The 27,585-nt window shown below is 45.0% G+C and overlaps 1 long non-coding RNA gene and 1 pseudogene across 2 annotated transcripts in view; one reads left to right on the top strand and one right to left on the bottom strand.

Annotated features, from left to right (window-relative positions):
- LOC309806573 overlaps nucleotides 1-24,716 on the top strand; it is a 45,512-nt gene extending 20,796 nt beyond the window's left edge. Inside the window, exon 3 of the long non-coding RNA XR_014294404.1 lies at nucleotides 24,677-24,716. This is a non-coding gene — a long non-coding RNA (uncharacterized lncRNA). The remainder of the gene's footprint in view (nucleotides 1-24,676) is intronic.
- On the bottom strand, nucleotides 16,888-22,664 carry LOC309806136 (putative ATP-dependent RNA helicase DDX28; annotated as a pseudogene). Its single transcript has 2 exons — nucleotides 20,886-22,664; nucleotides 16,888-16,948 (listed from the first exon to the last, which is right to left on the bottom strand). The product of its transcript is annotated as a putative ATP-dependent RNA helicase DDX28 (transcript).
- Nucleotides 24,717-27,585: the final 2,869 nt, after the last annotated feature.

The raw sequence follows: 27,585 nt of genomic DNA, 5'->3' as shown, positions 1-27,585 counted from the left end.
TGAACAAACTGTGGGCAAAGGTTCTTCCAAACCCCATTCATGGTGACCACCATACACTCACACCATGCAAAGTCAATGTTTTTTATGGCCTTGTAGATGTTATAGTCCTTCCAAAATTGTCCCTAGGTTCTTCCTGATTTGTCACTTACCTTTACTGCCTGACAAAAAGTGTGACATAAATAATATTTCTTGAAAGTCGCTATAACTCCCTGGTCCATAGGATGGATGAGCAATGCAGTATTCGGTGACAGATACACTACTTTGACGTTGGGAAAAGTCATCCATGAATGGGGGGTGGCCCAGAGCATTGTCGAGCAGCAAAAGAATGTTTTTTTGGGACGTCCTTCTCTGAGCAATATTTCTCTACATCTGGGATAAAGTGGTGGCAAAACCAGTCCTGGAATGTGGCCTGTGTAATCCAGGATTTGGGGTTACGCTTCCACACAATAGGAAGAGAGTCATTGGCTATGTTTTTAAGGGTTCTTGGGTTCTCTGAATGATGAACTAAGAGAGGCTTCAGCTTCATATCACTGGAAGATTTGCCACCAAACAACAGTTAGCCTATCTGTTGCTGCTTTACAGCCCGGCATCAACTTTTCCTTCTTACTGATGTAACTTCGGTCTGGCATCCTCTTCCAGTACAGTTGTGTCTCATCCATATTAAACACCTGGTTGGGTAAATGCACACCATTATCAATAATTTCTCAAAGTGTTTTAGGAAGTTCCTGGACAGCTACCCTATCTGCACCTGCTGCCTGTCCACTTACTTTTACCTTGTTGAGGTTGGCTCTACCCTTGAACCGATGAAAACAGCCATGGCTGGCATTAAAAAATATGCCCTCTGATTCTTTCCCGTGTTTCTTCTTCAAGTCTTCATAAAGGCTTTTAGCTTTCTATTGAGTCACCATTAAGCTGAGCAGGATTTAGCGCTGATGTTGATCCTGCACCTGCACACTGAGAAGTTTCTCCATCTCCTCCATCACTTTTCCGTGCTTCTTTGATATTTTGTCATGAACATTGAGTATTATATTGGCTGTGGGTTTGTCATAAATAGCTTTTATTATGTTGAGATATGTTTCCTTTATACCCATTTTGGTAAGCGTTACTATCATGAATGGATGTTGAAGTTTCTCAAATGCTTTTTCGGCATCTATTGAGATGATCATTTGTTTTGTGTTTTCCTTTGTTGATGGAGTGTATCATGTTGATTGATTGGCATATGTTGGAAGAACTTTGTGACACGGGGGTGAATCAAATTGGATCATGGTGTATGATCCTCTTATGTGTAGTTTTCTAATATTCAGTTGAGAATTTTTGCATCCATATTTATCAGAGATATTGGCCTGCAATTTTCTTTTTTGGTAGTGTCTTTCTGTGTGGTTTTTTTTTTTTTTAGTCTTTATTGAATTTGTTACATTATTGCTTCTGTTTTATGTTTTGGTTTCTTATTTGTGAGGCATGTGGGATCTTAGCTCTACCACTAGGGATTGAACCCACACCCCCTGCACTGCAAGGCGAAATCTTAACTGCAGGACCACCAGAAAAGTCCCCATCTGTGTTTTTTTTCCAGTAAATTTCTTTATTTATTTTTGGATGTATTGGGTGTTCGTTGCTGTGCACGGGCTCCCTCTAGTTGTGGCGCGTGGGGGTTACTCTTCGTTGTGGTGTGCGGGCTGTTCACTGCACTGGCTTCTTTTTTGCAGAGCATGGGCTCTAGGTGCGTGGGCTTCAGTAGTTGTGGCTATCAGGCTCAGTAGTTGTGGCTCGTGGGCTGTAGAGCACAGGCTCAGTAGTTGTGGCACACAGGCTTAGTTGCTCCACGGCATGTGGGATCTTCCCAGATCAGGGCTTGAACCTATGTCCCCTGCATTGGTAGACGGATTCTTAACCACTGTGGCACCAGGGAAGTCCCCCCCCCATCTGTTTTTGATATCAGGGTGATGGTGGCTTCATAGAATGTCATTGGATGTATTCCTTACTCTTCAATCTTTTCGAAGAGTTTGAGAAGAATCAGTGTAAGTTTTGCTTTGTATATTTGGTAGAATTTGACTGTGAAACCATCTGATCCTGGATTTTTGTTGGTAGGGAGTTTTTGTAAATTACAGATTCTATTTTGCTTGTAGTGATCAGTCTGTTCAAGTTATCTATTTCTTCTTGATTCAGTTTTGTTTGGCTGTAAAAAACAGCATATATTTTTAAGTTATGTTAGCAGCTAAATACTTACCATGTATTAGACCACAAAATAGCAAAGAAAAAAATATTAAAATATTTTTTCAAATAGAAAAAATATTTAAATATTTTTAAGAAATTGGGATAATAATATTAGTTACAATAATGACAAATTGTTCTGAACTTAAACACTACTTTATCTAAGATGCATATTATATGCTTATCATTTTACTGTTTTTAAATACATGGAATGTTTTCTCCTTTCTAATGTAATTCTTTTATTTTACCTATATATTGGGAAAAAATTTTAGTTGCACATAATATAAAAAATTACACTTTAATAGGAGACATTAATCCATTTACATTTGCTGTAGTATTGAATATATTTAGGTTTAGAGTTACCATGTTATTGAGTACTCTATTTTATTTATTTATTTTTAAAAAGATTTAATTTTGGGGAGGTGTAAATTATTTATAGCATCTTTATTGGACTATAATTGCTTTACAATGGTGTGTTAGTTTCTGCTGTATAACAAAGTGAATCAGCTATACATATACATATATCCCGACTTCTCCTCCCTCTTGCATCTCCCTCCCACCCTCCCTATCCCACCCCTCTAAGTGGTCACAAAGCACTGTGCTGATCTCCCTGTGCTATGCAGCTGTTTCTACTAGCTATCTATTTTACATTTGGTAGTATATATAAGTCCATGCCACTCTCTCACTTCATCGCAGCTTACGCTTCCCCCTCCCCATGTCCTCAAGTCCATTCTCTACGTCTGCGTCTATATTCCTGTCCTGCCCGTAGTTTCTTCCCAACCATTTTTTTCCTCTTTTTTTAGATTCCATATATATGTGTTAGCATAGAGTATTTGTTTTTGTCTTTCTGACTTACTTCACTCTGTATGACAGACTCTAGGTCCATCTGCCTCACTATAAATAACTCAATTTAATTTCTTTTTATGGCTGATAATATTCCATTTTATATTGAAGATGTGCAAAATCTTTTTTATCCATTCATCAGTTGATGGACACTTAGGTTGCTTCCATGTCCTGGCTATTGCAAATAGAGTTGCAATGAACATTTTGGAACATGACTCTTTTTGAATTATGGTTTTCTCCAGGTATATGCCCAGTAGTGGGATTGCTGTGTCATATGGTAGTTCTATTTTTAGTTTTTTAAGGAACCTCCGTACTGTTCTCCATAGTGGCTGTGTATCAATTTACATTCCCACCAACCGTGCAAGAGGGTTCCCTTTTCTCCACACCTCTGCAGCATTTATTGTTTGTAGATTCTTTGAATGATGGCCATTCTTACCTGTGTGGGATGATACCTCATTGTAATTTTGATTTGCATTTCTCTAATGATTAGTGATGTTGAGCATTCTTTCATGTGTTTCCTGGCAATCTGTATATCTTCTTTGGAGAAATGTCTAATAGGTCTTCTGCCCATTGATGGATTGGGTTGTTTGTTTCTTTGATATTGAGCTGCGTGGGCTGCTTGTAAAGTTTGGAGATTAATCCTTTGTCAGTTGCTTCATTGGCAAATATTTTATCCCATTCTGGGGGTTGTCTTTTCATCTTGTTTATGTTTTCCTTTGCTGTGCAAAAGCTTTGAAGTCTCATTAGGTCCTATGTTTTTATTTTTGTTTTTATTTCCATTTCTCTAGGAGGTGGGTCAAAAAGGATCTTGCTGTGATTGATGTCATAGAGTGTTCTGTCTATGTTTTCCTCTAAGAATTTTATAGTGTCTGGTTTACATTGAGTCTTTAATCCATTTTGAGTTTATTTTTGTGTATGGTGTTAGGGAGTCTTCTAATTTCATTCTTTTACCTGTAGCTCTCCAGTTTTCCCAGCACCACTTATTGAAGAGACTGTGATTTCTCCATTGTAAATTCTTGCCTCCTTTATCAAAAATAAGGTGACCATATGTGTATGGGTTTATCACTGGGCTTTCTCTCCTGATCCATCGATCTATATTTCTGTTTTTGTGCCAGTACCATACTGTGTTGATTACTGTAGCTTTGTAGTATAGTCTGAAGTCAGGGATCCTGATTACTCCAGCTCTGTTTTTCTTCTCAAGATTGCTTTTGCTGTTCGGGGTCTTTTGTGTTTCCATACAAATTGGGAAATATTTTGTTGTAGTTTTCTGAAAAATGCCATTGGTAGTTTGATAGGGATTGCATTGAATCTGTAGATTGCTTTGTGTAGTATAGTCATTTCACAATGTTGATTCTTCCCATCCAAGAACATGGTATATCTCTCCACCTGTTTGTGTCATCTTTGATTTCTTTCATCAGTGTCTTATAGTTTTCTGAGTAAGTCTTTTGTCTCCTTAGGTAGCTTTATTCCTAGGTATTTTATTCTTTTTGTTGCATGAGTAAATGGGAGTGTTTCCTTAATTTCCCTTTCAGACTTTTCATCTTTAGTGTATGGGAATGAAAGAGATATCTGTACATTAATTTTGTATCCTGCAGCCTTACAAAATTCATTGATTAACTCTAGTAGGTTTCTGGTAGCACCTTTAGGGTTCTCTATATAGTATCATGTCATCTAGTGGCAAACAGTGACAGCTTAACTTCTTTTCCGATTTAAATTCCTTTTATTTCTTTTTCTTATCTGATTGTTATAGGTAAAAATTCCAAAAGTGTGTTGAATAATAGTGGTGTGAGTGGGCAACCTTTTCTTTTGCCTGATCTTAGTGGAAATGGTTTCACTTTTTCACCATTGAGAACAATGTTGGCTGTGGGTTTGTCATATATGGCCTTTATTATGTTGAGGAAATTTCCCTCTATGCCTACTTTCTAGAGGGTTATCATAAATGGGTGTTTAATATTGTCAAAAGCATTTTCTGCATGTGTTGAGATGATCATATGGTTTTTATCCTTCAGGTTTTTTAATATGGTGTATCACATTGATTTGCATGTATTGAAGAATCCTTGCATCCCTGCGATAAACCCAACTTGATTATGGTGTATGATCCTTTGAATGTGCTGTTGGATTCTTTTTGCTAGTATTTTGCTGAGGATTTTTGCATGTATGTTCATCAGTGATATTGGCCTGTAGTTTTCATTCTTTGTGACATCTTTGTCTGGTTTTGGTATCAGGGAGATGGTAGTCTCATAGAATAAGTTTGGGAGAGTTCCTCCCTCTGCTATATTTTGGAAGAGTTTGAGAAGGTTAGGTGTTAACTCTTCTATTTGATAGAATTTGCCTTTGAAGCCATCTGGTCCTGGGCTTCTGTTTGTTGGAAGATTTTAATGACAGGCTCAATTTCAGTGCTTGGGATTGGTTTGTTTATAGTTTCTATTTCTTCCTGGTTCAGTCTTGGAAGGTTGTGCTTTTCTAAGAATTTGTCCATTTCTTCCAGGTTGTCCATTTTATTGGCATATAGTTGCTTGCAGTAACCTCTCATAATCCTTTGTATTTCTGCAGTGTCAGTTGTTACTTCTCCTTTTTCGTTCGTAATTCTATTGATTTGAGTCTTCTCCCATTTTTTCTTGATGAGTCTGGCTAATGGTTTTATCAATTTTGTTTATCTTCTCAAAGAACCAGCTTTTAGTTTTTTTGATCTTTGCTGTTGTTTCCTTCACTTCTTTTTCATTTATTTCTGATCTGTCCTTTATGATTTCTTTCCTCTGCTGACTTTGGTTTTTTTTTTTTTCTTTCTCTAATTGCTTTTGGTGTAAGTTTAGCTTCTTTATTTGAGATGTTTCTTGTTTCTTGAGGCAGGATTGTATTGCTATAAACTTCCCTCTTAGAAATGCTTTTGCTGCATCCTGTAGGCTTGGGGTTGTCATGTTTTCATTGTCATTTGTTTCTAGGTATTTTTAAATTTCCTCTTTGATTTCTTCAGTGATCTCTTGGTCATTAAGTAGTGTATTGTTTAGCGTCCATGTGTTTGTATTCTTTTACAGATTTTTTCCTGTAATTGATATCTAGTCTAATAGCATTGTTGTCGGAAAAGATACACGATACAATTTTAATTTTCTTAAATTTACCAAGGCTTGATTTGTGACCCAAGATAAGGTCTATCCTGCAGAATGTTCCTCGAGCACTTGAGAAAGAGTGTATTCTGTTGTTTTTGGACACAATGTCCTATAAATGTCAATTAATTCCATCTTGTTTAATGTGTCATTTAAAGCTTGTGTTTCCTTATTTATTTTCATTTTGGATGATGTGTTCATTGGGGAAAGAGGGGTGTTAAAGTCCCCTACTATGATTTTGTTACTGTTCATTTCCCCTTTTATGGCTGTTAGCCTTTTCCTTATGTATTGAGGTGCTCCTATATTGGGTGCATAAATATGCACAATTGTTATATCTTCTTCTTAGGTTGATCCCTTGATGATTATGTAGTGTCCTTCTTTGTCTCCTGTAATATTCTTTATCTTAAAGTCTCTTTTATCTGATATGAGAATTGCTACTCTAGCTTTCTTCTGATTTCCATTTGCATGGAATATTTTATTCCATCCCCTCACTTTCAGTCTGTATGTGTCCCTAGGTCTGAAGTGGGTCTCTTGTAGACCGCATATATACCGGTCGTGTTTTCAGATCCATTCAGCCAGTCTGTGTCTTTTGGTTGGAGCATTTATTCCATTTACATTTAAGGTAATTATTGATATGTATGTTCTTATTACCATTTTCTTGATTGTTTTGGGTTTGTCATTGTATGTCTTTTCCTTCTCTTGTGTTTCCTGCCTATAGAAGTTCCTTTAGCATTTGCTGTAAAGCTGGTTTTGTGGTGCTGCATTCTCTTAGCTTTTGCTCGTCTGTAAAGGTTTTAATTTCTCTGTCGAATCTGAATGAGATCCTTGCTGGGTAGAGTAATCTTGGTTGTAGCTTTTCCCCTTTCATCACTTTAAATATGTCTTGCCTGTCCCTTCTGGCTTACAGAGTTTCTGCTGAAAGATCAGCTGTTAACCTTATGGGGATTCCCTTGTATGTTATTTGTTGTTTTTCCCTTGCTGCTTTTAATATTTTTTCTTTGTATTTAATTTTTAATAGTTTGAATAATATATGTTTGGGCATGTTTCTCCTTGGTTTTATCTTGTATGGGACTCTCTGTGCTTCCTGGACTTGATTAACGATTTCCTTTCACATATTGGCGAAGTTTTCAACTATTATCTCTTCAAATATTTTCTCTGTCTCTTTCTTTTTCTCTTCTACTTCTGTGACCCCTATATTCGAATGTTGGTGTGTTTAATGTTGTCCCAGAAGTGTCTCAGATTGTCCTCAATTCTTTTCATTCTTTTTTCTTTGTTCTGCTTTGTGGTAGTTATTTCCACTATTTTATCTTCCAGGTCATTTATCCATTCTTCTGCGTCAGTTATTCTTCTATTGTTGCCTTCTAGAGAATTTTTAATTCCATTTACTGTGTTCATCATTGTTTGTTTGCTCTTTAGTTTTTCTAGGTCCTTGTTAAACGTGTCTTGTATATTCTCCATTCCATTTCCAATATTTGGGATCATATTTAGTATCATTACTCTGAATTCTTTTTCAGGTAGACTGCCTATTTCCTCTACATTTGTTTGGTCTGGTGGGTTTTTACCTTTTGCCTTCATCTGCTGTGTGTTTCTCTGTCTTCTCTTTGGCTTTGGGGACAGTGTTTGGGGTCTCCTATTTGCAGGCTGCAGATTCGTAGTTCCCGTTGTTTTTGGTGTCTGCCCCCAGTGGCTAAGGTTGGTTCAGTGGGTTGGGTAGGCTTTCTGGTGGAGAGGACTGGTGGCTGTGTTCTGGTGGGTGTGTCTGGATCTTGTCTTTCTGGTGGGCAGGTCTGAATCCGGTGGTGTGTTTTGGTGTGTCTGTGACCTTATTATGATCTTAGGCAGCCTTTCTGATAATGGGTGTGCCTGCATTCCTGTCTTGCTAGTTGTTTGGCATGGGATGTCCAGCACTCGATCTTACTAGTCTTTGAGTGGAGCTGGGTCTTAGCGTTGAGATGGATATCTCTGGGAGGCTTTCACCGTTTTGATATTACAAGGTGCCGGAGGTCTCTGGTAGACCAGTGTCCTGAACTTGGCTCTCTCAACTCAGAGACTCAGGCCTGACATCCGGCCAGAGCACCAAGACCCTCTCAGCCACACAGCTGGTGGTGAGAGCAAGAGCTAGCTTTGGTACATCTCAAAGAACACCAATGAGATTCACTCACCATTTTCTCTCCGTCAGTGCAGAAAACAAAATTCAGTGTTCAGTGAGCTACCACTTTGGTAGCCAGCCTCCAAGATGGCCCTAATCATCCCCTAATTATCTCCCAGTCGTCATGTACCTGTGTGCCTCCTCACACTTGAAAAGGGCTGACGTTTTAACTAATAAGACATTGCAGAAATGACAAAGTGCAGCTTCCAAAGGTATAAAAGATATTGGAGCTTCTCCTTTGGTTTCTGCTAGATCACTCATCCTGGGGTAAGCCAGCTGCCATATCATGAGGACACTCAAGCAGCCCTAAGGAGAGATTCATGTGGCAAGGAGCTGAGGCTTCTTACCTACAGCCACATGAGTCTGTCATCTCACAAGTCACAATACTTAATTTTATTTATTTTTGGTTGCGTTGGGTCTTGGATGCTGCAGTGTTTCTCTACTTGTGTCGAGCAGGGGCTACTCATCATTGTGGTACACGGGTTTCTCCTTGTGGTGGTTTCTCTTCTTGTGGAGTATGGGCTCTAGGTGCATGGACTTCAGTAGTTGTGTCACGCAGGCTCAGTAGTTGTTGCTTGCAGGCTCTAGAGCACAGGCTAAGTAGTTGTGGCACACGGGCTTAGTTGCTCTGCAGCATGTGGGATCTTCCCAGACCAGGGATTGAACCCCTGTCCCCTGCATTGGCAGGCAAATTCTTACCCACTGTGCCACCAGGGACGTCCAGTGTGCTCTATTTTAAACCTAGTCTGTTTTCATTATTTTCTATCTTAACTATTCTATATTAAATAAAAAAATAATAATATTCCTTTCTACCCCTCCTCTTTGAGGATTATATATGAAGAAGTATGTCTTATTAATTCATCTGAAATTTTCACCTTACTTTTAAGAAATAATCACAGTGTCAAGTATTTAATACCTTTCACTTTCACCTTGAAAAGCATGGATATTAAAGTGCTAATATAATTACCTTCCCTAGTCTATCATTTTTACTTTTTGTTATGTATAAAAAACAACGAAAACATGCATGGTTTGTAAGGAAATGACAAATTTCAGAAAATTCAGAATTTGAATACAGTCTATACATAGTTTCTAGATACAGACACAGAAAATTGCCAGATACTCAGAGCCCCCCTTGTCCAATTCTAGTGACTACCCTTAAGGTTTAATAATGTTCTGGTATCTAACAAAAAGATCACTTTACTTGTATTTTATATACATATAAGTAAATTTTATATAAATTTTATATAATTATATATATTATATTTATATAATATATAATTTTATATAAATATAAATTTTATATAAATATAAATGTAATGGCACAGTAAAATCACTTTTGGATTGGGCTTTTTTATTTTATGTTGTTTTTGAATATGCCTATATGGTTGCCTGTTGTTGTCATGCATTGCCACTGTTGCATAGGATTCCATAGTGTAAATATTTAACTATTAATTAATTTTTTCCAAAGTGTATTACAATATGAGTGATTTTCAGTTTGGGTCTATTGAGAATAACACTGGTATATAAATACTAGAACTTGAGCTTTGGTGGTATGTGTATAAATTATTGTTCAATATACATGTAGTAGTAAAATTCTTGAGTCATAGCTTTCATCTGTTTATCTTTTTAGATATTTCTAAATATTTTCAAAACATTTGTATGATTTTTCATCCTCAGCAGCAGTGAATGAGATTCAAGGATTATACACATTCTTGTCAAACTTGATAATACCTGTCATTTTCATTTGAACTTTCTGATTGGTGTGTGATAATTCCAGGTATCACTTTATTGCGTTTAATTGACTACTAAGAAGCCAAGCATCTTTTGATATGTTTACTTAACATTCTGTACTCTCTTTCTTGAAATATCTTTTGGTGTATTTTTCCCATCTTTGCTGTTACATTATCTTCTTATTGAAGACTTTTTTTAACATCTGAAGACTTCTTATTTAGGAGTTTTAAATATATGCTTGATATGAGTTCTTCTCTCTTTCTGTCTCTCCTCTTTCATTAGATGAGTGTCAGTGTTTAATGTTAATAACATCTAATTTGTTATTTTCCTCTATTTATTTAGTCTTATTTCTATTTTTTATGTAGTCTTCTTATCTGTAGCAGAACACATACATTTTAAACCACAAATATGTTTTCGTTTCTTCAATAAATCTAATTATTAAGCTTTAAATTTAAGTTAACTTTCTAAACTAAATAGGTTGTATCATAGTGAGTATTAATTTGTCTATGACAGCTGAACAGTTACATTTATTCGGAAAATGTTGTATTCAGCTTTCTTTTCATTTGCTCCTATTTCTCACTGATTCACAGAGGTAAACATCACTTCATCCATGGATCTGACTTTGTTTGATTTCTCATGGTCATTCTCATTAATTCTTCTTGCCTCGTGAAATCTTTAGGCATCGCATTATTCCACAAAAGCAAAAAGCTTCCTTGGGCCTTTTTCCTCAGAAGATTGATTATTCCCACATTTTAAATAGGAGACTGCAGTAAGTTAGGAGAAAATGCCACAGGGGTCTCTCATTTTTTTTTCACATCTCGTATCAGCCTCTGCTTGCACTCTGTGTTCAAAGATTTTTGTACAACACATTGATAGAAGTGCCAGTTGTTTCTCTTCTTGGGGCAAAAGACAGATTAATTACCTGACAAATAAAATAAAGACAGTGTCTTTCTCTGTCCAAATGTTGGAAAGGATTGCTTGCATCCTAATTTAAAAGTTTCAGGTGAGTGAAGCTTAAGATTCCAAAGCTTTAATCCATACTTGCACCATGCACAGCATCCAACAGGACTGCTTTACATAACTCCATGAGACTTTTGTGTGCAAGTGAAATAGATAAAAATATAAAACTATTGCTGTCTTTTTGGGTCATAAAAAAGATCTTTTGTCTCATTAAAATTTTTTTTTTCTAAAATCCAAAAACGTGTCAGGCTAAAATATTGGAATTTCAAACATGGTAAAACCCCTTTTGAACGATGCGAAGTGAGACTTCTTTGTAGTGCGGACTTGCATTGCCCACTTGTTTGGTTGGCCAAAAAGGGCCTACGCGTTTCTTCCTGAATATATTCAGGAAAAAAAAGAACGTACGCCCTTTTTGGCCAACTGCATCATTGTCGAAGTTCTGCCGCTTTTCACGTGCTTTAAAGGCGACTCCAATCTACCTCTTGAAAACGGTTTCCTGCAATTCTGCCTTGTTTTCAAATCCTCTTCGTTGCCTTACCTCAATAAGGTACGAAAGTTATCATTTATAATCCTGCAGGTTTGTGAATTTTAGTGCCCCTGAGATCCATTTTTCAACTCGCCTTTTTGTGAGCTGGCCGCCAAACCGCAGGATTGCTTCAGACCCTATTCTGATTCCAGAGGGCAGGCTGAGCCTTTGGTTAATTCTTCTTCCTGATTGGAAATTAGAGTGACATGTGTCTGTCCAAACACCTAGAGCTGATCTCTCATTGGTTCCCCCTCTTCCCGTTCAACCTCTGGACAGATTGCAAATTGTACGAAACAGGAGGTTAAAGGTGCTGATTCTCCAAGTGGGGAGATTGTTGGTAAAGCAGCTGGAATGGTGAACCCGAGCACCACGAGATGAAAAATAAGGTGCGTTTTAGAAACCTTTCCCAATCATACGGTGTACCATCCTCTGGGTTTCCCATGCATGTTTTAGCTGTAGGAAGATTCCCTTGAACCTGGAGATTTCTGACCCATGGAACGGGTAGCACACAGTATTACTTTAAAGGGTCTGCATTGCTCACCCAACGTCACCAATCCGGTCACCCCCAAGAGTGTCCAGCCTTATGTCTCTTCCAGCTGTGGGTCTAGATGTGATCAATACAGGTTGCATCACAGCCACTGAATGAATTTTGTAAGAATTTCTCTCTCTTTCACTATCTTTGGTTTTTTTTGTAATTTATATTTATAATGGGGGTTAGCTGATTTTCAATGCTGTGGTTATGCCCCTTTACACCCACTATATTCACTTACTGAGAAATATCAATAAATACTTTTTAAAATTCTTACTACGCAGATATATTCTTCTGTGGTGAATAGGGTGTGTTGAGTCCAGTTCACTGAGCAATGAGTAGGTCTACTCTATTACATATTTGGTTGATGGAACGGTATCTGTGCTAATTTCAAACTCTTGTTTTATGCATCACCCCACCTCACCTTTCCCCTTAAGCAGCCATAAGTGTGTTTTCTAAATGTGTGACTCTGTTCTGTTTTGTAATTTAGTTCATGTAGCGATTTTTACATTCCATCTATAACTGGTATCTTATAAGTTTCTTTATCTGTGTGACATATTTCTCTTAGAATCATCGTACCTAAATCCACTCATTATGCTGCTACTAGCCTTAGGACATTGATTTCATGGCTGAGTGATATTCCATTGTACAAAAGTACCACAACTTGTTTATCCATTTTCTCCTTTGGGAGATACTTAAGGTGTACCCGAGTCGAGGATTTTGTGAACAGAGCAGACCTAAAATTTGGGGTGCCTGTGTCCTGTCGATTTTTGGTTTTCCCAAGATATACGCCCATGAGTGGAAGTGCCTTGTGGTCTGTAGCTCTGTTTTTTAGGTGTTTTAGGAAACACCATACACTTCTCCAGAATGGCCATTGGCAATTTACATCCCACCCATCAGCGTAAAAAAGCTCCCTTTTCTCCTTGACCTGTCCTGCATTTCTGGTGTTTACACTTTTTCAGCATGGCCCTTTTGACCAATGCCTAGTGAGACTTCTTTGCAGTGTTGATTTGCATTGCCCGCTTGTTTGGTTGGCCAAAAATGGCAAATGCATTTTTTCCTGAATATATTCAGGTGCTCACCAGGGCGTGTAGCAGGTGTGGGTGAGTGTCACGTAGCGCACACCCAGCGCATAGAAGGTACGCGAGATGGAGAGGCTACTGTCCAGTGAGTGCCCGCCCTCCACACCAGTGAGGCAAGCCAACATCCGGGTATTGTTGAGAGCTGGGGGCAGGTAGGTCAGATGATCATTTTCAGAGGCAGGGGTAGCTTACTGAAGTCCCTAACACCCACCGCCACCAGTCTGTTTACCTCTTTTTTTGGCCGTGCCACGCAGCATGAGGGCTCTTGGTTCTCCCACCAGGGATCAAACCCGAGCCCCCTGCAGTGGAAGCGTGTTGTCTTAACCTCTAGACTACCAGGGAAGTCCCCCGTCTACCTTTAACTGAGGTCACAAGCTCCAGCTCAGAATAGGAGGCACACATGAGGCGGATGAGGTCAATTTGTTCCAGGGTGAGGCGCACAGCATCCCGTTCGTGGGTCTGGCATGGGACGTAGGCTGATCAGAACTGAGGGAAGCCAGGGCTTAGTTTGGGCTTTGGAACTCCTTGGGCTTCTCTTAGCCTCCTCAGCTGGCACAGCACTCACTGTGCCCAGAAGTCACATGTAATGCGTTGCTTTTTCTGTGGTACTTGGAAGCCCGTCAGGTGGGCTCACTGTGACCCCTGTAGGCCCCAGCATCCATGGCATGGCACTTTCTTGGTCACTATGGTAACTTCGTTCCAATGTGACTAACCTGTGGTCTCTGAGGCCCCCAAACTGCCCCACATTCCCCAGCAGCCATGGTGGCACCTTGTGTGTCCCTTTGTTACCTGGCCACCCACGAGACCGTCTTTCAGCCTGTCCAAGCTGGTCTAGCCATGGCTGAAATTGCGCAGATTAACATGCTGTAGCCCATTGTGGTAAAACTGCCTCAGGACCAGGGGCATGTTGTTGTGGCTGGAGGGAGGTCAAGGCAAATGGGTGGGCTCCTTAGGTCTTGTGATCAGGCAGGACACATTGCCTGGCCTGGGCCAGCCTGGGGGTCCCCCACCTCACACTGTCACACAGACTATACTAGGAGCAGCTGAGGCCTGGGCTGAGGATTTCCCACCAGGGAGGGGATGACAGAGAAGGGGAAGGGCATCCATAGATGATGGAGAGGACATCCAGGGGTGGTGTGAGGGAGCCTCCCCACTAGCGCTACATGCTCCAGACCTCCTCCCCTTCCCAGGGCCAGGCTAGGCCCCCACCGGCCCCCAGCAGCCCGCTCACACTGCAGCCACCCTTCCACAAGCGGGAAGTCCTGCATCAGGGCCCGCGTGCGCTCCCACGGACTTGGGGCGCTGGAGGTGCCCAGCGTGGTCTGCACGAGGGTTACCGATCACAGCAGCAGACCCAGCAGGAGCAGCAGGCACAGCAGAGGCCGCTGGCTGCATGCGCGGGGACCTTCGAGGCCCCCGGGGTGCAAGCTGCACAGGGCAAGGCAGGCGGGCAGAGGCGGGTGTGAGAGGGGCGGGTGATGGGGTTCTGCCCGTCGACACAGGCTACACAGCGGCGTGGCCTCGCGAGGGGGACGGGGTGAGGGAGGGGATACAGAGTCACAGGACCCTGCGACCCATATGTGGAGAGCCGCGATCCGGATCCGGGAAGCCCGGCAGCCACAGGGCGGCACTGCCCTCCCGCCCCCTGCTCAGAGGCAGCTCCCGCGGGCTAAGCTGGCCTCTGCTGAGAGACCACTCGCCTCCCATCGCGGGTTCCCTCTGTCCCGCTCCTCTTCCCACTCCTAGTGCTCCGAGGGGGCGCCCTAGGTTGCTCACACCGCCTCTAACCTTCCTGTCCAAGCTGGGGTGCTTCTCTCAGAGGGCCACCTGCAGCCCGAGGCCTCCCGGGAGCACACCTCGTCCCCATCTGCCTGCAGCCCGCCCCGCCCACCCCGAGGGCTGCGTGCGAGGGTCTCTGTGGCCACAAGTGCTCTGGTCTCCCGGTTTCCCGGTACTGGGCCATGGGGGTGGTGTGGGGGAAGAGATAGTTTTTGGAATTGGGGGGGCGTAACCTTGTGAGCTCTGGATTCAGGAAGGGGCCTTCTGCCCCTAACGTTTTCTCTCCTCCTACTTGACTCCCCAGCCTGCATGACCATTCTCTGGGGACTTGAACCAGCACCTGGGAACTATCAGGAACCTCCCCCACTTCTGTCAGCCAGCCTCAGGAGAGCACCCTCAGGAGTTGCTACACCTCCCCAGAGCCTGAATAGAGGGACTTTTGGGAGGTGAACTGAACAACCTTCTGGGGAGAGTCAATGACCCTTTAACTCAACAGAGCAGGAACCCAGTCAGCAGGCTGTTTGAGTGGAAGGAAATGAAGTCGTTTCCGTAGCAGCAGAGCCCCCACCGCAGCAACCTTTGTCCCAGAGCTGCTGGCTGACCTTCTGGCCAGGATCCCTCCTACCTCAGTGTAGAAGGCCCGGCCTCGTGGAGAAGTATAGGTTCTGAAGAAAGACCTGGCACCTGGGTTCTGCTGCTACACTTGCCTTGTCTCGTGGCCCTTGTGGCTCTAGCTTTCCCAGAAACCTCAAGGACTAAGTGCCTGTGCTTGCTCAGAGGCCGCACGCCATTCCCCATTTCCAGCCTCAGGCCCTCCCGCTAGCTGCCTCCTCTAGGGACCCCCGCCCCCCCCACACACACACACTGGGGATGTGCCTTCTCACAGAAGCTCAACCACTGAGATGATTTAGGGACTGTGCCCAAACTCCTGTATCCCCAGCCTCTCAAGTTTTTGCTCTGATCCCTGGCACCCCCTGGAGCTGTTCCACCTTTGGAACCTTTCCCAGGTGGCAGGAGTGCCTAGCACAGGGGTAGTGACCTAAGTCTGAGCACTGGTGACCCTACAAAGCTGTTACAGAAAAACATTTTATTGAGCAGTAAGGGACCCCACTGGAGACAGAAAGGGCTGGCAATAAAGGAGCATGTGAACCTCGGGGCAAGGTGCGTGCTGCTTGACTCTCCATCCTGTTCTTGCTTCAGGGAGCAGGGCTTCCTGGGCCTCTCTGTCCTGCCTCCTGAGACTCCAGGCAGGAGGCTCTTTGGGAAGCCACAGATTGCTGCTTTCAGTTTCAAAAAGCCCAGCTCCCCCCTGGTTTGTGGTGGTGGCCGCTGACAATGGCTCAGGGCAGGAGCCCATGTGGTAGACTGCTAAGGCTTCTCTGCACCCTGTCTCTGCTCCTGCATCCTCCTCGGCTTGCAGAGTGCAGACTTCACTTTCTCCAGCTCACAAAGGGGCCCGTGAGGATTGAGCAGAGGAATGCCAGGTTTTCTTCCAGGCCAGCTTCCGCCCTTGGATGTTCAGGGCAGACTCTCATTTCAAACCTCAGTTTCTGAGGCACCTGTCTTATGGCCATTGAGTGTGCAAGGAGGCTCCTGTCTGAGGAAGGCTCAGGCAGAACGACGCAGGTTCTAATCTGTGGTAGTGGGCAGTGGGGCGGGGCAGGAGGGGTCACTGCAGGAGAGGCATTCGCTGTCTTAGGCAGTTAAACCATTGCCCTGTCTTCAGAATGGTTCAGCCAGCAAGATTCTGTGGAGTCCGCCTGCTGGCACCATGTTACAATCGCCGGATTTTGGGTCTGGAGCAACCGAGATCTTCGTCTGACTCTTCCAGAGTGTGCTTTCTCTCGGGAGCACATCTGGGGACTGGCTTCTCAGCTTCCACCTTTGCTGGCGTGGCCAAAGGAGCATCCCCGTAGGCCCGGTAGCCACCAACCAGGCAGTATGTCTCCACATGCCGGCCCACCTGCGTTTTTCCACACCCTCGGTTGAGGACATGGTAGTGACCAGGTGTAGGAGGAGAAACGGGAGCCACAGCTGCTGCAAAGAAAATCAGAACTGATCAGTCACTTCTGCTGTACACAGTCTCCTGCCAGAATTTCCCTCTCTCATGTCTCTCCCAGTTTCTGGCTGAAGACCTTTAATCTACTTGACATCCAAAACACAGCCTTGGCCCATCACCTCTATGAGTCCCTAGAGAAGGGACACTGGCTGCAAAAGCAATTCCTAGAGCCTACAGTTGCATCAGGTGAGGTAGTCTCTTCGCCGTTTCCAGGGAAAACAGTAGAACCCGAAAGTAATTTCAATCATGATCCTCTCCATCTCTCCTTTCCACAACAGAAAACATTTCTTGCAGTGTGTCACTTCTGAGGCTTTAATGGAAATGTCTTTCAAGTTTTGGAAAAAGATAATCTAATATAAATTGGTTAAGGGCCCCTCCCACCTTGGCAACCCCTCTTGTGCCCCACTTATACTGCCTGTTACAACCACACTGAACTCTAGCTCCCTGATACTTTTATCTAGATTAGATCAGGGCCAAATACTGAGGCAGAGTGATCAGGAGACTCAGAACCGGGTTCTGGGTACCAAGTGTAGGCTCACATCCACCCAGCCTCCTGGGACACCATCTGCTCAGCCCTCCAGTCTCACTAGCACTTCATCACCCCCCTTGGTTCTTCCGGTCTTCCCATGAATATGGCACCACCCTCTCCCCTAGTACTCAGCAGCTCAGTATCAGATGTGTCTGAGGGGACCGATATAGATGTGTACATGACAGCACAGAGGTGCCTGGGTTTGAAGGTGCGGTTGAAGAGTGGCCCTCTTCCAACTGCTCCGTTTACCATCTGCCAACAAAATTGCACTTGTCTTTTGCTAAGAGGCCAATCAGGAAAGGGTCTGAATGGAAGCATCCTGTAGCCCAAAGTGGAAGGCTACATTTATAAAGATAAGAAGCTTCCTGCACAGTAGTTCAGGGATGACCTTTCACTTGTCCTCAGCAGTGAGCACTGTGGGACCCTGAAGGTGTCCCAGGTCACTGGTATTACTTACAGCTGGGAAAGTGCTGAGGTTTACGTAGTGGGCAAGCCCCACAGGAACATGTGGCAGCCAGGTGAGGTTGTGTGTACACCATGCCTCTTCTACAGATGCCCGGTCTCAGTGTACCTGCTGCACTGCCCAGCCAGGGAACAGAGCACAGGTTTGAGTAAATATAGACGATCCGGTCAGACATTCTCTCTCAGACAACCAAAGAGATTGGTATCTGGTGGAGAACTGGTAGGGAAGTTTCTCTGAGGGCAGCACGTTTCCATAGTTACGCTGCCATGGAAACTGTGAGAAGGCCTGTGAGGTCATCACTACCCAGTGAGGTCATCATAAGGAACCTGTGACTTGCGGTCAGGCTTCAGGAGGAGGGGCAGTTTTATGGAGGAGAGCAGGGTGGAGGCAGAGGTACTCTGCCTGGTCCCTCACACCTGGGCTTCCTCACCCATGCCCTAGTCTAGTAGACACCCCATGTGGGGCGTGCAGGTGGGCTGGTACAGGAGGGCAAGAGAGACCCACATTCTGAAACTGGCTTGAGAGGCAAGATTAACGTTAAGAGACAGCTAGGTTGTATGGCACTGACCCTAAGAGGCAGAGAATTGTGTGGACTGGGGAATCAGGGAAGGCTCCTTGGCAGTGGGCCTGAAGGGCAAGTGAGATTTGGACCCATGGGGAAGAGAGGGAAGACATTCCAGTTTGGAAGAATAAAAGCAAAGACACACTCTTCTCGACCTTGTCCTGCCCCAAATATAAATTCATAGAACCCTCACATTTTTACACCTGAGGGCTAAAAAAACCAAGATGTTAAGGGGCCTACCCAGTGTTACACAGGTAATGGAGAGGGGTTCTGCTCAATGGTTACGTTCATGTCGGGGCTCCAGATTTACAGCTGATAGGAATGTGAGGACAAGCTCATGCCATTTCAAACATTTCCAAGTGATACTGAGAGAGATGTTAAAGGTGCAAAATGAGGGTGCTGAATGACCTCACAAAGTGGGAATGGTGGGCCCCTTTTAATATGAAATTCAAAACAAATTCATGACAAAAGGACATAATACAAAATGACAACATAATCATTACACTCCCCTCTCCCCTAGAAGTAAAAACCATTATAATCCTCTCTCTCTCCACCATGAAAGGAAGAGAATAAAGGCTCAGCAGCAGCCCCCATGAAAAACATGGTCAACACTGTGAAGAGGTGTTAGTAAGACGACTTGGTCCGACTCAGAGAAGGAAAGAGACAACTCTGCCCTTAGCCTGATCAGGCCCACAGGAAGGAACCACACTTGGAGCAGCCTTTGAGTGTGGCAATGAGAGAGAACCTTCTTTAGGAGGGGACTCCCTGTTGCCAACCTTGAAAAAGCAAAGATGGGACCTTCGTTTACTGGGGCTGTTGCAGAGGGGATGTGGCCAGGAGGTAGAGACTGCTTGGACTACCCTTTTAGAGGTTGGGCCACCCTGGTTGAGAACCACAGCACCTTCTATCCCTAAACTGCTTGAATCAGTGGGTGCCCGTTAGGACAGACGAAGTCAGGCCTCATTGGAGCAGACTGCCTTTGGGAGTGGTAGAAGGTAAATGTGAAGGGGAATGCTTGCTCTGGCGGAGGTTTGTCACGGCAGGTGGGCCAGCATGAGACCATTCAGAATCTCCAAGGCTCCAGAGATTACTTGGCTGGGAGCATCCCTCTGATGTGGTGTGGGGACTCCTACCTTAACAGGACCTGGCTGGGCATCCGGGGAAGGCAGAATAAACGGTTTATTAACTCAAGAGAGTGAGAGAATCACCTGGGAGGTTCCCCCAAAACACTTAAAAAGCCTTGTACCTGGATTATTGAGCCAACCCCCAGAAAACTTATCTAGATCTGGAGTAGGGCTCAGGAAGCTGCACTTTTAATAAGCTTCCTGGGCAGTCCCACCACAGTGGTCCATGGATAGAGTGACCAAATTATTGTGTATTCTCGGTTGCTTTTGGGAGTCAAAGTGGTCAATATTAAAAACAGGCATACGTATAAACGGAATATTCAAGGCAAGCAGAGGTGTATAGTTATTCTACGTATGAATCAGATTTGAGAAAAGCTAGCCTGGCGGTTAAAGAACACAACCCTGAGGGCAGACAGACCAGATTGTTTCCTACTTACTTGTGTGATTTTGACCAAGTTCTTTTATCCTTCTGACTGTTTCTTCATATGGAAAAGAGCTATGACTGTACATTTAGCACAATATTCTCTTTCGGCAAAGGTTGCTCTGGGTCCATTTGTGTTCTCTGCAACTTAACCCTTTCCAGTGTGCAAGCATTTTTAAGTTGTTTGGTGAAGTATTACATTTGACTTTCAAGAGTTCATTACTTTGGGCAAAGCTTATATAATGCTGCAGAGACAAGAACCTATGCAGAGATAGTGAGAGGATGTTATAAGCTTATTCTGCCGGTTTATAAAAAAGATTAACCTTTTCTTCTCTTCCTCCACCTGCCACCAAGAGATGAGAAAGTAGGCAGAGCCTGGAAATGCACACCAAGCAATATTTCTGTGTCAGTTTGCCTTTTATTTCTCTGCCAGTACTTCCCAGAGAGATTTCACCAAAAGTGCCTAAGCTTGCCATGGCCATTGTTGTGAAGAAAATTTCTCTTTATTGCTAGTCACATCCCCTTTTCCTTCTCCTGGAGGCTTAATGGATGTTTGGGGGCAGGAAAAAAAATTTAAACTAAAACATCCATTGAAAGAGCCTTCGTCCTAAGTGTGGTAGTTTGGAGTGTGAATCTTCTCAGAGTCTACTGAATTCTGCCGCAGTGGAAACTGTTATTAAGGGGCACCCATGAAACATAGCTTATTGTTAGAAACCACGACATAATACAGAGCCAAGATCGACATTATTCTCCACGTGAAAGACTACAGAGAGCCGAGCTCAGTAGTTCACCCTCCAGTGTTGGCCAGCAACTTACCTTTTGAAGCCAGACAGCAGCCCGGGTCTTCAGAAGGTGACTAGGCAGCCCAGAGCACCCCACTGACAAGTGTGCTCACCCGTCCAGCACAGAGGGAAAGGTCCCTGTTACGGCATCATATATAAGCCTGCTGCAATAAGGTTTGCTGGTGCAAAGGCTCTCTCACTGAGGACCCCAGTCCTGGAAGGCTTCTGCTCTGGCAAGCTGCCAGTTCAATCTTCTGAGCCAGGCTCACGTCCCAGGGATGGGTCACAAAGCTGATGACAGTGACTGGCAGCTCGATCCCCACCCGGCCCACCCTCCCTGCTCTGTGGATGTAGTCTTGCAGGGTGAGAGGGAAATCATAATTGATGACTAGCTCCACCTGGGTGCTGTCCAGGCCCGGAGAGGCGATGTCTGTGCAGAGAAGAATGCCTCGGGAGCCCTTCTGGAAGGACTGGAAGATGCCTGCTTTCACTGAGGCAGGCATCTGTCCCTGCAGTCTTAAGTGTTGGATTTTGTGGTCATCCAGAATATATACCCCAGCCAGTTCACAGTTCTGGAGCAATTACAGAACACCAGAACAGTGCCTGCGGGGCCAGTCCTATATGCTCTGTCATGCTGCCTGAGGATCTGCACCAACCCAGTCACCTTCTCTGTTCCCTTCGGCCTCATGAGTGTCTGTCTGACATGAGGCATGATGCAGTGGAGCTTGTCACTGGTAACGGGGGTTAGAGAGTCTAAGCTGGCAACTTTACTCAGCAGCTGGCCTACAGCTTCGGGAAATGTGGGCCCCACCAGCACTAAGTGACCTTTCGGATTGAAGGGTCTTGTAAGTCAGCTGGGCCTTCTGCTATATGGCTCCCCTCCAAGATGTAATCCACCAGTTCCAGGAAGCTTTCATCCAACAGCATGTGTGCATCATCCAACACCAAGAAGGAGAGCCGCTCCAGGCTGATCAGTTGAGTTTTCAGGGCCTTCCACAGAGCCCCCGGAGTGGCCACCAGAATATCTGCTGGAGGTTGTTTGGACAGTTGCAGCCTGATCCTCCTCATGCCATGGCCTCCCCCTAACCCCCGCACCTGGAGGTCCAAGGAGCTGCCCAAGGGCTGGGCCACGGCCCGCACCAGTTCGGCTAATTCTCGAGAAGGCACAAGAACCAGGCCTCGAGGAGCAGGGATATGACAGGGGTCCAGGCTTGGCTGGCCCAAGAGGCGTTGAAGGAGAGGTAGCATGTAGCTGAGAGATTTGCCACTGCCGGTTTCTGCGGCGCAGAGGATGTGGCGGCCGCGAAGGAATTGGGGAATGGTACTCCACTGCACGGTTGTGGGCCGAACAACTTCGGGAGCAGCCTCTTGTAGTGCGCTCAGAACGCGGAGCTCCAGACCCAGTTAGGTGCAGCTGCCCTTGGGCGAGAGGTTCCGCAGCGCTGGAGCCTCATGTTGCGCGCGCTCGATGGCGAAATGGTCCGCGTGGGTGCGCTGATTCCTCCAGCCGTGTGAAGCAAGTGGCGTGGGTTCCAAGGGCCCAGCGTGAGGTGTGCCGGCTGGTTCAACTCCGGTCGCCGCGCTGACAACAGCAGTGGCCCAGGTCGCGCCAGCAGTGGCCCAGGTCACGCCAGCACCGGCCGCGGGGGCCCCGCTGCCCGCTCTGCCGCTCTTCCTGCCACCGCTGTAGAGCCTGCGGGATGCGCACCATGGGCAGGGGCTCGATGGCACCACAGACCCTCAGGTCCCCGGGAGGCGCCAAAAGCAACCGAGCCGCGAGCGACCACAGCCGCAGCCAGCGTGCCAGAGCCATACTCCCCTTGCTGCGGAAGAGGCACATGACAGTGACGTCACGGGCACGCCAAGGCCTCGCGGACGGTGGCCGGCGCGGCTCAGTAAGGCCCGCGGAATTGGCGAACTGTGTGGAAGGAGCGGGATCTGTAGAGCTCAGCAGCGGCGAGGTCTGTAGGTCCGAACCGGGGATGGTGACTCCAGACACCGGCCAACCTTGGGGAAGGGTGCGCGATGGAGGCAGGACCAGGGTCCGGCGATACGCGGCAATGGGGACCTGGCATTACGAACCAGGAGGGCGGAGGGCTTCTGGCGATCCGATGTTCGATCCCTGCCGTGCTCTTTTGTCGCCCTCACAGCTCCTGTCATGGCTTGGCCAGTTCGGGTCTCCCCCTGTAACTTATGAGGGTGCGGCGATGTTTTCCCAGATGTGGTCCCCGTGTAAGGTCTTTGAATACAAGTATTTATTGAGAGTCTGAGTGAATGGTCAGGCCTGGGGGCCGAGACCAGGAGTCCGGAGTCGTAGGTCCAGGCTCACCCTTCCCTTAGAGCTCCCCAGAGAGCTGAGGGCCCCAAGGGCAAGCTGATGGGTTTCAGCGTATCTTCTCTTCAGTCAAGAGAACTCATCTCTTGGTAATTTTCCCTTTTCTTTTCAGTTGAGGTTCATTCTCCCCTCCGTTGTCTCCCTTTCCAACTTCTCATCCTGAACCCACTGCTTTCTTGGGTAGTTCACCTCCACCGGCTTTCCAGTCAGATACCTCAATTCCGTAAATAGCAGCGAGGAGGGTCCTGCTACAGGTTTGTGGCTTGTCTCACAAAGCCGCGGTCAGGCAGAATATTTTACTTGAATTCAGTTGTTCAGGTTGCCGAAAAGCCTTACACTACGGGTACTTCCTGAACGGATCCCGAAAACGGGTGTCCGATCACTTCTGTAATTTCCAGGGCCCGGGGTAGGAGATAAGGTAAACGTGGATTAACCACCTGGGAGGTTCTTACCATCTGGAGAAAGAGTTTTACTTTGATCAGTTACTGTTACAGAGATAACTACTATTAAATTTCAAATAGCATTTTGATACACAATAGACTTTCTGGAGAGTTACCTGTTAAGCCTGCAGAGGAGAGAGTTTTGAGTACTCATGGGTGAACAGAGTCATTGGATAGAGCAGTGGCTCTTGAGTGAGGGTGAATTTGCCCTCACCCTTCCTGCAGGACGTTTGACAATGGCTGGAGACGTTTTTCTTTGTCACATCCGGGGTGGGGGTCGTGGTGCTGCAGTCATCTAGTGGGTAGGGGCCACGATGCTGCTAAATAACGTACAAGGCATAGGACAGCCCTCCCCACCACCCCAAAAGAATTGTCTGGCCCAAAATGTCCACAGCGTGCTCTGGAGAAACCTTGGATAGAGGCTGAGGACTGAAGAGAGGCTGAGGTTCTCACATGTACTCTCACATCAGGTTGTCAATCACATTTGCCAGCCTCTTGTGTGGCCCTGCCCCTTTCCCAGAATCTGTAGCAGGCACACTGATGCCATTGCTTGTCATGGCCTTGGGATGAGAAAACCTTGGGGGCTCCTCAGAGTCATAAACACAGGAAGGAGTGATTTAGGAGGGTGACGTGGGAGAAGAGAGCTTTAGGAAGAACAAAATTGTCCTCATGTGTTTGAGAAATGTGCCAGATGGAAAAGAGATGAGGTGTGCCATGGAGTGTACCGTTGCAGAAGTCAGACTGGGACTGATGCGTGACAGGGAGTCAGATTCTGAATTTGATATAGACTGCTGTAGCAACTAGAAATGCCTAGATCTGTCTAGAGAGTGCTGGGTTTTCTGTCACTGCAAAGTTCATGTATAGGCTGATGACCACTGATTGGTGATATGATAGAGGGGAGTTGATATAAAGGATGCTCTAAGATATGATTCTACACTACTTTTACGATTCTTTCCCAGAACTCGGAGCTCCTCGTTCATTAGCTGAAGAGCTCCTTGGATGTCTGCTGTGACATGTTTCATCCATTTACATGGGCCACTCATCTTTCAGGTACAAAACAAAGAATCACTTTGCACAAAGCCAGAAGGGATACACTGAAAGAATGATCAGAAAAGAATAATACATAGGTAAGCATTGACATTAACTTTCTCCACATATCTGAGACAGGGTAGCTGGTTAGTGGCTGCTTTCTCGTGCTCGAGCCCTTACAACGTGAATCTCCTCGGAATGTCATAGAGATGGGAGCCTATCTAAGCCTGCCTGTCTCTGCCCGTGGCCCCTAGTTTCTTCTTGTCATTGCTTTAGGTACTGTGTAAGGCCCTTCTCTTTTCCTCTGATCACAGCAGACATTGAGTAACCTCTAGGTGTGACTGAGATGCATATTTCACAGTATAGTACTTTAGAAATGAGAAAGGTTTACTTATTGTGGAAACAAATGTAGGCCCCTGGGAGTGTTAGTGTCACTTGGTAATGTTTTTCCCAGGACTGCCATGGTAACTGACGTTGCCTGGTTACTCCCTAAGTTTTGAAAAGAATTCTTCTTTGGATCTCATGTGATAGTGGTACATTCCTTCCTTCATTTATTCATTCAGTAAATATTTTCTGAGCACCATGTATGTGCCAGGTACTTTTCATATGGACAGTGAACGAAACAAGACAAAATTCCTGCCCTAGTGAACTGTATATTCTGATTTAATTGGCTTGGGGAGAGGCCTGGCCATTGGTAGTATTAAAAATCTCCCCAGATGTTTCTAATGTACAGCTAGGTTTGAGAATCACAGTTATAAATGAAGCACGTTGGGAATTGCAAAGGCACTGCAGAAATAAAAAGTGGCTATTGGTATTCCTTCGCTATTCCTGCATTCTCCTGCCTGCATCAGGACTGTTGTACAAGTGCCGATCATTTTCTTTTCAGCCCTTTTTGCTGTTTGCCTAGACGCTTTATCCCTCTTTCAAACCTAACACCCTACCTCCTTCTGGTCTTTCAACCTCCAGTCCATCATCTGTTTGGGATTTATCCTAAACTTGGTGGGAAGCCATTGCAGGGTGTAAATAGAGAAATGGTGTTAGCAGAGATGCCTTTTTCAGACACCATACTGTCTATTGTAAAAGAATGGATAGGAGGGGGCAGGAGAAGATTTGGGGAGACTCATTAGGAGACTGGCTTTGTGCACAGTGGTGGCCTTGGAGATGGAGTAAAGCAGGCAGGTTAGAGTCATATTTGGAAGATTAGTGATGGCTTGGAGGCGAATAGGAGCAAGTGATGAATTGGATGTGGGGAATGTGGGTTAAGGATGTTTAATTTGGTAAATGGAGGTGCTACTTACTGAAATGGGGAAAATTTTCTCCTCACATATTGGCCTGATAAACACCTTCTCACCCTGTAGACCCTGAATCAGAGATTCTTTCTTTTTTAATTTTAATATATATATATATATATATATATATATATATATATATATATATATATTTTTTTTTTTTTTTTTTTTTTTGCGGTACATGGGCCTCTCACTGTTGTGGCCTCTCCCGTTGCGGAGCACAGGCTCTGGACGCGCAGGCTCAGCGGCCATGGCTCACGGGCCCAGCCGCTCCGCGGCATGTGGGATCTTCCCGGACCGGGGCATGAACCCGCGTCTCCTGCATCGGCAGGCGGACTCTCAACCACTGCGCCACCAGAGAAGCCCCTAATTTTAATATATTTTATTTTATTTCATTTTTCATTTGGGCTGCGATGCCAGCTTGCAGGATCTTAGTTCCCCAATCAGGGGTTGAACCCAGGCCCCCTGAACTGGAGGCACAGGGTCCTAACCACTAGACCACCGGGGAATTCCCAGCAGAGATTTTTTCTTTGTTTTTTAAAAATATACATTTTAATTAATTAATTAATTTTTGGTTGCGTTGGGTCTCTGTTGCCGCGCGTGGGCTTTCTGTCGTTGCGGCGAGCAGGAGCTACTCTTTGTTGCGGTGCACGGGCTTCTCACTGCAGTGGCTTCTCTTGTTGCGGAGCACGGGATCTATGCGGGCGGGCTTCAGAAGTTGTGGCGCATGGGCTCAGTAGTGGTGGCTCGCGGGCTTAGTTGCTCGCAGGCATGTGGGATCCTCCCGGACCAGGGAGCCAACCCGTGTCCCCTGCATTGGCAGGCTGATTCTTGTTTTTGTTTTTTTTTAACATATTTGTTGGAGTATAATTCCTTTACAATGGTGTGTTAGTTTCTGCTGTATAACAAAGTGAATCAGCTATATGCATACGTATATCCCCATATTCCCTCCCTCTTGCGTCTCCCTCCCACTCTCCTGATCCCACCCCTCTAGGTGGTTGCAAGGCACTGAACTGATCTCCCTGTACTACGCAGCTGCTTCCCACTAGCTAGCTATCTTACATTTGGTATTGTATATATGTCAGTGCTACTCTCTTATTTCGTCGCAGCTTACCCTTCCCCCTCGCCGTGTCCTCAAGTCTATTCTCTACATCTGTGTCTTTATTCCTGTCCTGCCCCTAGGTTCATCAGAACCATTTTATGTTTTTAGATTCCATATATATGTGTTAGCGTACGGTATTTGTTTTTCTCTTTCTGTCTTACTTCACTGTGTATGACAGACTCTAGGTCTATCCACCTCGCTACAAGTAACTCAATTTCATTTCTTTTTATGGCTGAGTAATATTCCATTGTATATATGTGCCACATCATTTTTATCTATTCGTCTGTCGATGGACACTTAGGTTGCCTCCATGACCTGGCTATTGTAAATAGTGCTGGCAGGTGGATTCTGAACCACTGCGCCACCAGGGAAGTCCCCAGAGATTATTTCTTAAGGGAGGCCCTCCTCAACCCCCATCAGTCTCTTCCCTTCTGAGCTAGACTCCCACAGCCTTAAGTAACTGCTCCTTGATAGCACCATGCACCCTTTTAATTTCACACATATTTGTAAGTTCCCTTTCTATAACCCTCTGTTCTATT

This window comes from Mesoplodon mirus, assembly GCF_964341445.2.
Source record: "Mesoplodon mirus genome assembly, chromosome: 6".
NCBI classification, from domain to species: domain Eukaryota; kingdom Metazoa; phylum Chordata; class Mammalia; order Artiodactyla; family Ziphiidae; genus Mesoplodon; species Mesoplodon mirus.
The sequence above is the reverse complement of the archived record's forward strand: the minus strand, read 5'-3'. Positions and strand labels throughout refer to the sequence as shown.